The following is a 13,915-nucleotide window of genomic DNA, read 5'->3' as shown; positions in this document are numbered from 1 at the left end:
GATGTGTGAATTAAACAGTTTGTGCTAGGGATCCTCATGACCACCCTAGTGCTCAGCAATGCAGTAGGACTGAAAAGACTCATGCTGTTAAACCCAGCATGACAGTTTATAGAATACAGATCAGAATCAGCAGAGGGATGAGACATGTGGGATTAATTCCAGAACAAACCAGGCACAAGCATCCATAAGTGTCTTTCCCCAGCGCAGTCAAAGGGGCATTGCTCAATATTCCTAGTAATAATGTGTAACATCACATGTGAAATATGGCCAACCAAGGAAGCCCACACAGTACATTAGATTATTCAGTTGTACTGCTATAACAAAAAATATTTTAGATTGGGTGGCTTACAAACAACAGAAGTTTCTCACAGTTTTCGAGACTGGGAAAATCAGGATCCAAGTGGCAGCAAAATGGTGTCAGGTGAGGATCTACTTACTGGTTAATAGGAGGCAGTCTTACTGTGTTATCACATGGCAGAAGGAGCAAGGTAGGTCTCTGGGGTCTCTCATAGAAGGCACTAATCCCATCATTACCTCTCAAAGGCCCCATCTCCAGAAACCATCACATCGGGAATTAGGTTTCAATGTATGAAGAGGCAGGGAGGTACGGACATTCAGTCTATAGTCCCTGAGCTTTGGTGTCCAGGTTTTTATTGTGGGTCAGTCCTGTAGGCATGCACCACCTGCATGACTGACTGCAGCCACTTAAGCTCCAGCCGGAATTCAGACTGTTAGAACATTGCCCAGAGCCTCAGGCATAAAACAGATGTTCACCATAAATCACATTGTTAGCATAAACTATCGGTCCAACTGGCAGACGAAAACATCAGGCAGGGTATTCCATGGACTCGGTTTGTCTCCCACAGCCCCACCAAGAGTAGATCTAAAGACAGGTTTTCTCAGGAAAGTGCAGGATTTGAGCACCCAGACCTGCTAAGTTAATCATTTCTTGCACACCCGTTTATAATCGTCGTCTGGGTATGTTGGCAAATAACAATAAGCTCTGGAGTTCAGGCTCATGATATAGAGTAACCTGTATTCAGGTTACTGGTCTTCCTAATTGGTGATCTTGGGCCAGTGACTGCTGCTGTCTCAGTGTAGGTTGCCTCAGCTGTGGAATGACAGTAATGATAACTGTGTTGATAACCACATGAGCTACCACTGCTTCTGGCACGTGATAGGTACTCAGTAAATGACGATTGTTATTTGTATTCATGTGGTAAACAGTTTTTAACGGCTTTCACATAATGTAATTTCATTTTCTACAGAGAGCTAATAAATGATGCTTCATGACAGCTGAGTAATGGCTTATTTCTTAAAGACTTGATGATGTGTGGCAAGGTTCCACTGCTGCTTAATAAAGAAGAATTGAGATTGACCTCTAAACTCAGACACTGTCTTGAAGGACTTTGAGAACAAGAAGGGTTCAGGCAGATTTTACTGTCATACCTACAGGATGCCAGCCTTTGATCTTTTCTCTTGTGGTAAGTCCTTATTGATGCTCCTGTCAGAGACTGTTTTACTGGGCCTATAAACAACCTGTCTTGTGGTCAGGGTCTAAGCAATCCTGTTTCTGTGCTGTCTAGGAGAGGGGCTTGAGTAGATAAGAACATCCTGATGTCTATATCCTGAGATTTGGGAAGCAGGGGTGAGGATGGGTATTTTTGTGGGAGAGGGTCTGCTTAATCACATGATGAGATTCATTATTGTTGGCCAAAGAAAACAACAGCTTTACCTCTCTGAACTTTAAATTTCTTTTTCCGTAAAATGGAATTACTAAACTCTCCTTCCAAAGCCCAGAACCCTTTTTCTGATTTCAGATGAGGCAGGCTGCTTGGGTGTTTCATGGCAACTGCATGTGTGTCAATTTAGAATCAGTGTGGAGTAGCTTCTAGCCTGAGTGGGAATTTTGGGGAGCCTAGGTTCTCAGGTTTTATTTCTTCTCCCCAAGGTCACCTTTCTCAAGACTTTTTCTGTCTTCGTGAGGAGAAGTCAGAAGGGGAAAGGATAATGACCAGGTGTCTAACAAATGTTTCTCGCGTAAGTAGGAAATTTATTCCTTTATAAAAGTACATGCTTCTTCCTACCAGGTAGATATGTTTTCTTGTAGTGGAACAGTTTCTTTATGTATACAGGACCTGTCTAGGGACTGAGTACCCAGTTACATTTTCTCAGGTTTTAGGATTTTTTTATGTGGTTGACAGAAGACGTAGGGAAATGATACTGTTATCCCAATGTTTACTAATTCAGTCCAACTCCCATCCACACTGATTGTGTGCTCTCAGTGTGCTATGATACATTGTGAGGGAGTGGACATGTGTTTCTCAGAATGTGTGGTGTTGATGATTCGTTTATTTGCCAGCATTTATGGTGTCTGTAATGTACTCAGTCAATAGGGAAGAATAGAAAGTGTACAGTGTATTTGTGGTGAGATACATTCAACTGGGTGATAGAGGTGCTCTTAAAGTTATATGACTGGATGAGGTCCCCAGTGAATATGTGTAGATAGGAGAAGCCCTGGGAGAGATGATGGGAGAACATGGAACACTGTCTAAGCTTTGGGTCTCCCATTCTCTTTCTCCAGTGAACATGGGTTTAGATGGCAACTACCTGATGCTGGGATGTTTGTGATGGTTTAGGACCCAGTGACCTTTGAGGATGTGGCTGTGGAATTCACCCAGGAGGAGTGGACTTTGCTGGATCAAACCCAGAGAGGTCTGTGCAGAGATGTGATGCTGGAGAACTACAACAGTCTGACTGCAATAGGTAAGGTTGGTGCCATGCCTTCCTTTAGCTTTTTCTGGAACAAATCTTTCTTAAGTGACTATATTCTAGACTCTGTGCTGACTAATGGGATTGCAGTGGTAAAAAGAGCAGATAATTGTTTCTGTTCTTGTAGATCTTATCTTGACGTGGCTTCCTCTTGAAAATGAAAATTTGTTGCTCTGGTTTTATTTTCTCTATGGATTGAAAGGCTTAGAACTTCAAAAATGTTTCCGAATACAAGTTTGAGCATGGGTTTCAGGGGAAAGATCAGCACCCTTTTTGGTGAACAGTGAGAGAGTATGTGTTTGCATTTTAGTTTCATTTGAAAGTTTTTTGGTCTGAAAAACAAAGAAAGTTTATTGGTTTGAAAGGTTGTCACAAACATTTTATTATTTCTCAAGTTATACCTGATAGTATTTGGTATCCCTGGAGAGCAGAATCTTGGTCCTGACTTATGAATTTGTCATCCCTTGCATGTTCTTGTATCAAGCTTTTTTCTCTGAGAGCCAGGTACCATACGTGCAGACGAGGTCTTATCTTTCAGGCGGAGCAAAAAGGAGAGCAGAGGATAGTAGGAAGGGTTCTGCGAGGTAAAGGAAAAGGGAGAGATGATTTCTTTATGAAAAATAGCAGGAGTCCATGAGACCTGCAGTCTATTTGGAAACGTTAAATAGGAAGCTTTTGAAGATGGATTTTTCCTGAGAATGCTGGACCCTTTGATTTCTGTGGTTCCTTGGGTACTTTAGACTTCTCTTTAACTTTTCATCCACTTTTCTGAAATTTCCTTTTGACCTGACGGATCTGTTTCTTTAAATTTTGCATTTAGCTCTTTATTCATTTCCTTTCATTCTTTGCTTTCCTGGTCACACTGCTTTCTGTTCACCATTAGTCTCAACATTCATAGAATCATTTCTTAGAAAATCACCTGCCAACTTCACCAGCACCTTATTATTGCCAAACTCTTAATATAGTCAGAATTCTCAATCTCTGTATGTTCATTTCTTTTTATTTTATATTTCAAGTCAGTCTTCGAAAGTAAGTAGACATTGGCCTTTTTTTTTTTTTTTACACTTTCCTTCCATCATTTATTTCTCCAAGACCTTAATGTTTTTTTTTAATCTTATTTCAGATTGGGAGATTTGTCTTAATACCAAATGGTCAGCACCTCAGCAGAATATTTTGCAGGGGAAAACACCCAATGTGGTAGAAATGGTAAGATCGACAGTGTGTAATTCCTTGCCTTCCACACCAGTGGAAGATTGGAAATTCCATAAGATAGAAAAGCAACATGATAACTGTAACAGACATTTGGGGCTAGTGTTACTCATCCCAAAAGAAACTTTTCTCACGGGTTTCTGAGCCTTAAGAATTTAACAAACCCTTTAAATACATAATTGAGATAAAGTTTTGGGTAAGTAATTTCATCTCAGTCAATTACCAGTTAAACTCTGTAAGAATCCTTGTGAAAGTAAAGACTACAACAGAACTTTTTAGCAGAATGGTCACTTCATTCTGCTTGAAAGCACTGAGGTCTGGAACCATGCATTGCAGTGAAAATGGGAGAAAAAAATAGAAAAAACTTCAGTCATACTCATTTATTTCCTGTGTAGTATAACAGAATTCAAGGCAGAGGGGAGGATCTCTGAATGTAATAAAGCTGGAGAACTTTCATAAGTCGTGACTAATATCTTCATCAACAGGAGAGAAGCCATATTGGAGAGTAATTGTTTAATTTTCACCATTGGGAAGAAGCCTTGAGTGAACACTCCTTTAAGATTCATAGAGTACTCACATTAGAAAGAAAACTTGTGAGTGCAACCAGTGTGTAAAAGCATTCACAAAGAACTCTGCCCTTAATCTACACAATAAGACCCATAATGGAGAAAAGCCTCCTAAGTGTAATCAGTGTGAAACAGTCTTCAGCCAAAATCCATATCTGGTTCACAAGAAAACTTACACTCAAAAGAAACCCTATAAATGTACAACTGTGGGAAAGGCATTCCTTCTTCCTTACACCTTAGAGAATGTGTAAGAATTAATAGTGGAGAAAGGCCACATACCCTTAAGGAATGTAGGAAAGCTTTTTCTCATTCTATAGGCTTTTTTGTACATACGCAAATGAACAATAGAAAGAAGTCTTAGAAATTGTAAGAATGTGGGAAAACCTTTATTTGATCTTGTCTTACTCATCATTTAAGAACTCATAGTGAACTGATGGCCTATGGAATGTAAGAAATTTGAGAAAGCCTTTCCTTGTTCCCCAAACCTTGCTTAAATTATACAACTTCATATGAGAAACATTGTGTTTTCAAGGAGTGTAGTAAAGAGTTTGTTTCCCAAAAACTTAATACTCACATGTGAGTTCACCCTGGAGAAAAAACCATATGAGTGTAGCAAATAACCTGGAAACCTTCACCGATTCTGCAGGTCTTATAAAACACAAAAGAACTCACACTGGAGAGAAGACTTAGGAATGTAAGGAACGTGGAAAAGGCTTTGTTCCTTACACCTTACTGTACATTTAAGAACTCAAACTGGCAAGAAGCCTTATGTTTGTAAGGAAGGTCGGAAAGCCTTTAGTAACTCATCTTGCTTTAAATTCACATGCAAACTCTAAAACCCTGTAATGGTAAGCAGTGTGGGAAAGCCTTTATTTGATCCTCATTTCTTATTCAACATTTAGGAACTCACAGTGTAGAAAACCTTTTGAATGTAAGGAAATATGGGAAAGTATCGAAAGACCTTTTGAATGTAAGGAAATATAGGAAATCATTTAGATATTCCTCATACTTTAGTCAACATAACACATACTGGAGAGAAGCCATGTAAATGTAAAAAATGTGAGAGAGCCTTCACTATTTCATCAGGCCTTATAGTACAAATGAGAACTCACACTGGTGGATGACCTTTTGAATGTAAGGACTGTGGGAAAGCCTTTACTCAGTCCACATACCTTTTTTCTTTTTAAGATTTTATTTATTATTTGTTAGAGCACAAAGAGAGAGAGCAGCCAGCAGAGGGAGGAGCAGACTCCCCGCTGAACAAGGAGACTGATGCAGGACTCGATCCCAGGACTCTGGGATCATGACTTGTGCTGAAGGCAGATACTTAACCAACTGAGCCACCCATGTGTCTCTCAGTCAACATATTTTATTCAACATTTAAGAACTCACAGTGGAGAAAACCCATACATAGATGAGGAATGTGGGAAAACCTTTATTACGACATACTTTACTGTGAATGTATAATATTTCACTCTTGAGAGAAGCTTATGCTTGCAAAGAATATGGGCAAGTCTTTAATACTTTCTCTTAGAAAGCACAGACTAATTCACAGCGAAGGTAACCTTATTAATGAGGAATGTAGGAAACCTTTAGCTCTGCCTTATACTTTACTATTCGGCTGTGATTTCACAGGTATGAAAAATCTTACATAAAAAAAATTTTCATCCCCCACTTTGGGAAACTATGAAAGCACACGTTAAGAGAGATCCCATGAGTGAAAGGGTTATAAAAAAGCCTTTGATTGTTCTTTGTTATTAGGAAACATAATTTACACTGGAGAGAAACTGTAAAGTATAATTGTAGGGAATTTGGAAAAGACTGTGCCAATTGATGTTACATAATAAGTCACATTGGAGATATTCTTTGTGAATGTAAAAACTGTTTTCAGTAAATATCTTACATATATTTATAAAAATTGAAGTCCTAAAGGGTTTTATAAGTGAAAAACCTTTGTGGGACACCTGGGTGGCTCAGTCAGTTAAGTGTCTGCCTTTGGCTTGGGTCATGATCCTCAGGGTCCTGGGATCAAAAGTCCCATATCCTCTGCTCAGCGAGGAGCCTGCTTCTCCCTCTGCCTGCTGCTCCCCCTGCTTGTGCACTCTCTTTCTCAAATAAATAAAATCTTTTTAAAAATTGTTTTGTTACAAAAGATTTTTTAATAAAACCTAGAAGTGTTAAAAAATTTGGGAAAGTTTTAGAGTACAAATCTTCAGTTACTGCATACAGAAAAATTGATACTGGAAAAGAAAATCCATTGTTTAAAATGAGTTGTCTGTGTGTGTGTGTTTCTTTTCTCAAAGTAGACCAGTAGTTTTAAAGACCAGTGATGTTGAACATCTTTTCACATACTTGTCATCCATTTATTTTTGGTGAAATGTATGTTCAAATATCTTTTTTCTTGTTGTTAGAGGGTTTATTAAGGTATAATTGCCATGCATTAGACTACATATTTTAAGTGTATAACTTGAGTTTTGATGCATACACACATCCATGAAATCAATCACTAGCATTGAACAAATAGAATCTGAAATTGCAAACACAATATTTATATTAGCACAACAAAATATGTGCATCATCTATATAGGGAAGACTACAAAACTCTCATGAATGAAATCAAAGAACCAAATAAATGGAGAGAGATTTAACGTTCATGGATATGCTCTGTATTGTCAAGATGTTAGTTCTTCCGAACCTGACTAATTGATTCAGTCCAATCAAAATTCCAACAATTTATTTTGTGGATATTGACAAACTGATTCTTATGTTTATATGGAGATGCAAAGATGCAGACTAGACAACACAATATTGAAGGAGAACAAAGTTGGAGGTCTGAAACTACCTGGCTTCAGGACTTAATAGAAACCTACATCAAGTCAGCTGGTGTTGGTAAGTGAATAGACAGATTGATGGAACAGAACAGATTGCTGAGAAATAGGCCCACATAAGTAGTCAACTTATCTTCGACAGAGGAGCAAAGGCAGTGGAATGGAGTGAAAATAATTCTTTCCAACAAATGAGACTGGAACTATTAGACATCCACATACAAAAGAATGAATCTAGACACTGAACACCCCACAAAAATTAACTCAAAATGCATTGTAAACCTAAGTGGAAAATACACAACTCCTCAAAGATAACATAGGAGAAAACTTAAATGTCCTTGGATGTAGCAGTACCTTTTTAAATATAAAACTGAGAGCTTGATCCATAAATGATAAACTGGACTTCATTAAAATTAAAAACTTGGGCTCTGTGAAAGCCCTTGTTAAGAGAGTGAGAAGACAAGCAGAGGTTGGGAGAAAATCTTTGCAGAAGACACATTTGGATAAAGGAAACATTATCCAGCATATACAAGGAACTCTTAAAACTCAACAGTAAGAAATAGCCTATCAAAAATGGGCCAAAGACCTTAACAGACACTCCTCCACAGAAGATGTACAGATGGCAAATAAGCATTTATGAAAAGATGCTCCACATCATATCATCAGAAAAGTACAAGTCAAAATGAAATACCACCACATATCTGAGAATGCCCTAAATCTGGAACACTGACATCACCAAATGCTTCTTTGCTGGTGGGAATACAAAATTGTACAGCTGCTTTGGAATAGTTTGGTAGTTTCTTATGGAACTAAACATACTCTTACCAGATGATCCAGTATCCAGGGTCCTTGGTATTTACCCAAAGAAGTTGAAACTTACGTTCATTCAGAAACCAACACATGCATAGTGTTTCAGGGGTTTTTCTTTGTTTGCACATGAATGTTTATAGCAGTTTTATTCCTCATTGCAAAACTTAAGTAGGTGAATGAATGTCTTCAGTAGGTAAATGAATAAACTGATGCATCCAGATGATGGAATATCCAGCACTTAAAAGGAATGAGCTAACAGGCCTTAAAAAGACTTGGAAGTACCTGAAGTGCATATTACTAAATGAAAGAAGCTGATATGGAAGGGTTACATACTGTATGATTCCAACTCTGTGACATCCTGAAAAAGGCAGAACTATGTAGATCAGTGGTGGTTGGGGAGGGGCAGCTTAGGGTATGAATAGGCAAAGCACAAGGAATTTTGAAGGCAGTGAAATACCTTGTATGATACTATAATGGTGAATATGTCATTCTACATTTGTCCAGACCTTAGAATGCACAACACAAAAAGTGAACCTTAAGGGACTATGGATGATGATAAGGTGTAAGTGTTCATCAGTTGTAACAAATTTACCACTGTGGTGTGAAATGTCAGTAATGGTGAGGTTATCCATGTGTGGGGGCAGGAGTATATGGGAAATCTCTACCTTGCTGTTCCATTGTGAACCGAAAGCTGTTAGGGGGAAAAAACTGTTAAAGTGAATAGAGACCTTTGAATCCCCAAACTGTGGGCAGGGAGCAAGATGAAATAGGTCTATAAAACCAGTCCATTAAAAATACGGTCCTATAGGAAAGCAGGTATGATTCAGGTAGCAGAACTCCACAGAGAATCATTCCTATGATGTAGTACTGCTTCTTAAGAAAGGAGTAGACAAGATGTTCCTGTCTTTCAGAATTGCTGTGGATCATTGGCTGCAGTAGGCCTCCCATTCCTCCCACTCCTTCCTTCCTTTTTTAATGATAAACAGCCAGCATTTTATTTTTTTAAAGGCTGTTTAGTTTTTTTTTTTTTTTTTTTTAGTAATCTGTACACTCAGCGTAGGGTTTGAACTCAAAACCCTGAGATGAAGAGTCACATGCTCTTGTGACTGAGCCAGCCAGGCATCCCCCCACCCCTTTCTTAACATGAATGTCTATTATGATTATCCTTTTTTCTTCTCATGATTATATACATATATATTGAGTGTGTGGGGAGTAAATGACTTGTCTCTTTACTTCACAAATCTTCAAATCAGGAGGGACATACTCAAGACTAAACCCAAGCACTCTTTTCCAGATTGGACCTGATTTAGATTTTAAGTTTTAGACATAGAGCTTGAGTCTGATACTATGGGCACAAGATTTTGGCATGGTTTTGGTGGTGGTGGTGGTGCGGTTTTTTGTGTGGTTTTTTTTTTTTGCTTTTTTTTTTTTTTTTTTTTTAATTTTCAGCGTAACAGTATTCGTTGTTTTTGCACCACACCCAGTGCTCCATGCAATCCGTGCCCTCTCTAATACTCATCACCTGGTTCCCCCAATCTCCCCCCCCAACCCTTCAAAACCCTCAGATTGTTTTTCAGAGTCCATAGTCTCTCATGGTTCACCTCCCCTTCCAATTTCCCTCAACTCCCTTCTCCTCTCCATCTCCCCTTGTCCTCCATGCTATTTGTTATGCTCCACAAATAAGTGAAACCATATGATACTTGACTCTCTCTGCTTGACTTATTTCACTCAGCATAATCTCTTCCAGTCCCGTCCATGTTGCTACAAAAGTTGGGGATTCATCCTTTCTGATGGAGGCATAATACTCCACAGTGTATATGGACCACATCTTCCTTATCCATTTGTCCGTTGAAGGGCATCTTGGTTCTTTCCACAGTTTGGCGACCGTGGCCATTGCTGCTATAAACATTGGGGTACAGATGGCCCTTCTTTTCACTCCATCTGTATCTTTGGGGTAAATACCCAGTAGTGCAATTGCAGGGTCATAGGGAAGCTCTATTTTTAATTTCTTGAGGAATCTCCACACTGTTTTCCAAAGTGGCTGCACCAACTTGCATTCCCACCAACAGTGTAAGAGGGTTCCCCTTTCTCCACATCCTCTCCAACACGTGTTGTTTCCTGTCTTGCTAATTTTGGCCATTCTAAGTGGTGTAAGGTGGTATCTCAGTGTGGTTTTAATTTGAATCTCCCTGATGGCTAGTGATGATGAACATTTTTTCATGTGTCTGATAGCCATTTTTCGGCATGGTTTCGTTTTTTTTTTTAAAGATTTTATTTATTTGACAGAAAACACAAGTAGGCAGAGAGGCAGGCAGAGAGAGAGGAGGAAGCAGGCTCCCCGCGGAGCAGAGAGCCCGATGCGGGGCTCGATCTCAGGACGCTGAGATCATGACCCGAGCCGAAGGCAGAGGCTTTAACCCACTGAGCCACCCAGGCGCCCCTTTCGGCATGGTTTTAATAGGCAGTGACTATTCGTGTATATGGAAGACAAATAATTTGTGGTAGGCTGTGATGATTTTAAAACAGGGCCCCAAAATTCTTTGACACTGTTCCCTCCCCTTGAATCTGGGCCTACTTTTGACCTTTTCTGAGAGGAGTACAATATAAATGGTGCCATTTGATTTCCCAGTCTAGGTCATAAGAGGCCATACAGTTCCCTCCTGGTTATCTTGGCATCTTACTCTGTTGGGACACTCCCAGTTGGTATGCTTCTCTTGGAAACAAGCAGTTCTGCTCTGACATACAGGGGCTACCTGGAGTGATGCTCTCAATGGTCAGCAGCTGTTCTCAGCCCTCTAGCTATTTCAAGGATGGCAACCAGATGCAGGTGTGAGTCTACACGTATCTCTAGGCCTTTGTCTTTGGAGTCACCTTGAGCTGTGTGAGTTTTCCCAGGTAAGGCCCTGGTCTTTGTAGGGCAGAGATAATCCATTCTTTCCCTTTGTATCTTGTCCAAATTCCTGATTCATGATCTGTGAAAATAAAATGGTGGGGAGTCCACACCAGCAGTTTTCAAATTTTTTTATCTCGGGACTCTTGTATACTCTAAAATTGAGCATACAAAACATTGTATCTTTTGAGTATTTGACATATTAGAATTTAAGACAGATTTTTCATATATTTATAATTCATTTCATAATGTACATATTTATGAAAAAGAACTATGAAATGAAAACCCAAAAAATGTGAGAAGTGAGAGTCTCCTCTTGACCAAACTTTAGTAAGTCTCCTGAACCTTTTCCTAGATCTGTCGGTACACTTATAAAATCCAGTTTTAACAAGAACCCTGCTAAGTCAGTTTAGCAAGCCTTCCCTCCTCCTCCACTATCCTTCAGGTGATTTCTAGTCACCCTGGCCTGTCTTCAGCAAAGATTCTGTTAGTTCAGCCAGAATCCCTAAACCCCTCTTGTTTCCTCTTAGTTATTTTCATCCACTGACCCCTCTTCTGCTCCTTGGCTATAAGTTCCCACTTACCATGCTGTATTTGAGCTTGAGCCCATTCTCCCCCACTGTAAAGTCTTGTTGCAGTGGTCCCTGTACCTGTCTTGATGGCTGAAACAAAGTCTGCCTCACCATTTTTAACATGTGTCATTTTTTTTTTCCTTTCCAGGTGAGTGATAAGCTTGGTCAAAAGATCATTTCATCTAGCTTAATTGATGAGAGCTGGAGTCTCATAGGTGCTTCTGCATTCAGTTTTTTGCCTTAAGTTATTTTAGATGAAGTATATATAGAAAATTTGGCTTCAGTGAGATAAATAGGTAGAAAAAAGTATTTTCAGATAATTTTGGCTCTTTGATCCCCTGCCAAAATTCAACTAATAGTAGTTTCTTAAAGATTTAGTTGCACTGTGGAGTATGAAATTCTATGAGTGAACTCTTCTGTTATATTAAAATCCATTGATTTTTTTTTTTTTTTTGCACTTTGGATATTTTACCCATACGTGATTTTGTGCCTTCATGTGTCACTTGTATAGAAAATAGTTCACTACATTATGCATATTTTTCAAATGTTGACTTGCTATCAAGCATCATGCACTAATATAATTTGATCATAGCAGAAAGGTTTGTAAATGTTGACAAACTGCCAACATTATGGTTGCAGATACATATTTTTTCCAGATTTTTTCTCATGCCTTAAAGGCATTTTTAAGGAAAATTGGGTTTTTTGTTTATCATGAGTATGTGCCAACGAAGAAATAGTGTTTGTGGCACTTGATGCCACTGCCTTGATTTCCGCCAAGGGGCCAACATTTTATCCACCATTGCTTTTGTGTCATCAGTATAAATGTCAACATGATGAAATGGCAAATAATAGAACTATTATAATAGTTCTGACCTCACAGACTGCCTGAAAGTGTCTTGGGGTCTCTCAGTCTGGCAACAACATTTTGAGAACTGCTGTTAGTATGTTTGGGGTGGTTTGTTACACAGCAATAATATCATAACAGACTTTCTTTTTTATGATTAGTCTCTTCAGTGGTCTAGACAGTTAACTGGGAAAATTCTAGGGTCCCATTGTGCTTCAGAATTTGGCTTGCTTTTTGCCCAGGTAGACCTTGGGTGTTAAGGGCTCAAACTGGAGCCTAACTGCCGGAGTGTGGGTCCTGCCCTTGTTGCTTCTGAGCTATGTGTTTGGGGTACTTCCCTTAGCCTCTCCTAGCCTCATTTCCATTTGCTAGATGAGATCATTAATAAGGGAAATGATTTGTTACCAGATGTCAGTGGAAACTTTCTAACAGTCATGCCCTCAACAGGGGCTGGTGAGAGCTCCCAGTTAGTTTGCACTTACTGTATGCTGTGAAATGCCCTGAAGGCTTTCTTTCCATGGACTGAGTCATTTCATCTTCATTACAACTCTCTGAGGAGCCACTGTTCTTATTCTACTTATGTGATTTATGTGACATGAAATATGCACCATCATTTCTGGTGGATTCTAGCTCAGTGTTTTCAGTTTAAAGCATCCAGTTTTTTGAGCTAACAGAGGAACCCTAGCCACTGACTCCAGGCTTTTGGTCTCATCGAGATTAACAGCAGCCAAATTCTGTTCCTCTGGGTTCTGTATTACAAGTAGCCAGATTTTCGGAATTATTGTGTTCCCCTCGGTAGAGAACTCACAATTCAATTAGAACACAGATATCTCCACACAGAAACCCACTGTTGATGTTGCAGCTGACCCAGAACTGCCAGCAGAACTGAATCTGCCCTTGCTCTCAAAACGTGGCTATCTACTAATTGCAAAGAATGTGAAGCATACATTCAGGCAAAAGTGATAGCAGATAGTCATAGGCTGGGCCTTGATAGGAGTGAAAACTAGCCCATGGTTTTGTAGCTGTGACTGAATAATTTTTTGAGTTTTTTGAATAATTTTAATAATTTTTTTCTCCTTATTTTCAATTCTCCCGTTTCTTTTCCCTCTCTTGTTATGGAAATTACACAGGCAATTTCATCCTTCCAATTGTACCTGAACATTGTGTACAGTCTTGTTAGACATCAGATATTCTGGAATATAAGCATGATAATAGTTAAGCACATGACTTTATTATTAAGCCACTTACTCTGCAGATCCGAAAAATGAACATGAAAACCCCGTGGCTGGCACCAGAGACCATTTTTTTTTCCTATCTTTTTCTTCCTTTAACTTTTCTTCTTTTGGGATTTTTTTCTCAATTCTTTAACTGGAAACTTAGATTAATTCTTCACTTTTCTCTAATGTAAATATATAAAGCCTACTTTT

The 13,915-nt window shown here is 39.1% G+C and overlaps 1 protein-coding gene and 1 pseudogene across 2 annotated transcripts in view; one reads left to right on the top strand and one right to left on the bottom strand.

Annotated features, from left to right (window-relative positions):
- LOC111162545 (zinc finger protein 699) overlaps positions 1 to 13,915 on the bottom strand; it is an 82,956-nt gene that overhangs the window by 26,395 nt on the left and 42,646 nt on the right. The gene's annotated exons all lie outside the window — the stretch shown is intronic.
- Positions 1,347 to 12,586, top strand: LOC111162410 (annotated as a pseudogene). The gene is made up of 7 exons (XR_002641577.1): positions 1,347 to 1,484; positions 1,952 to 2,040; positions 2,640 to 2,766; positions 3,896 to 3,978; positions 4,467 to 5,715; positions 5,912 to 5,985; positions 12,504 to 12,586. The product of XR_002641577.1 is annotated as a zinc finger protein 559-like (transcript).

Source organism: Enhydra lutris, unplaced genomic scaffold (assembly GCF_002288905.1).
Source record: "Enhydra lutris kenyoni isolate GAN:26980312 unplaced genomic scaffold, ASM228890v2 scaffoldscaffold92, whole genome shotgun sequence".
In the NCBI taxonomy this organism is placed as follows: Eukaryota; Metazoa; Chordata; class Mammalia; order Carnivora; family Mustelidae; genus Enhydra; species Enhydra lutris.
This window is presented reverse-complemented; position numbering and strand designations above follow the sequence as displayed.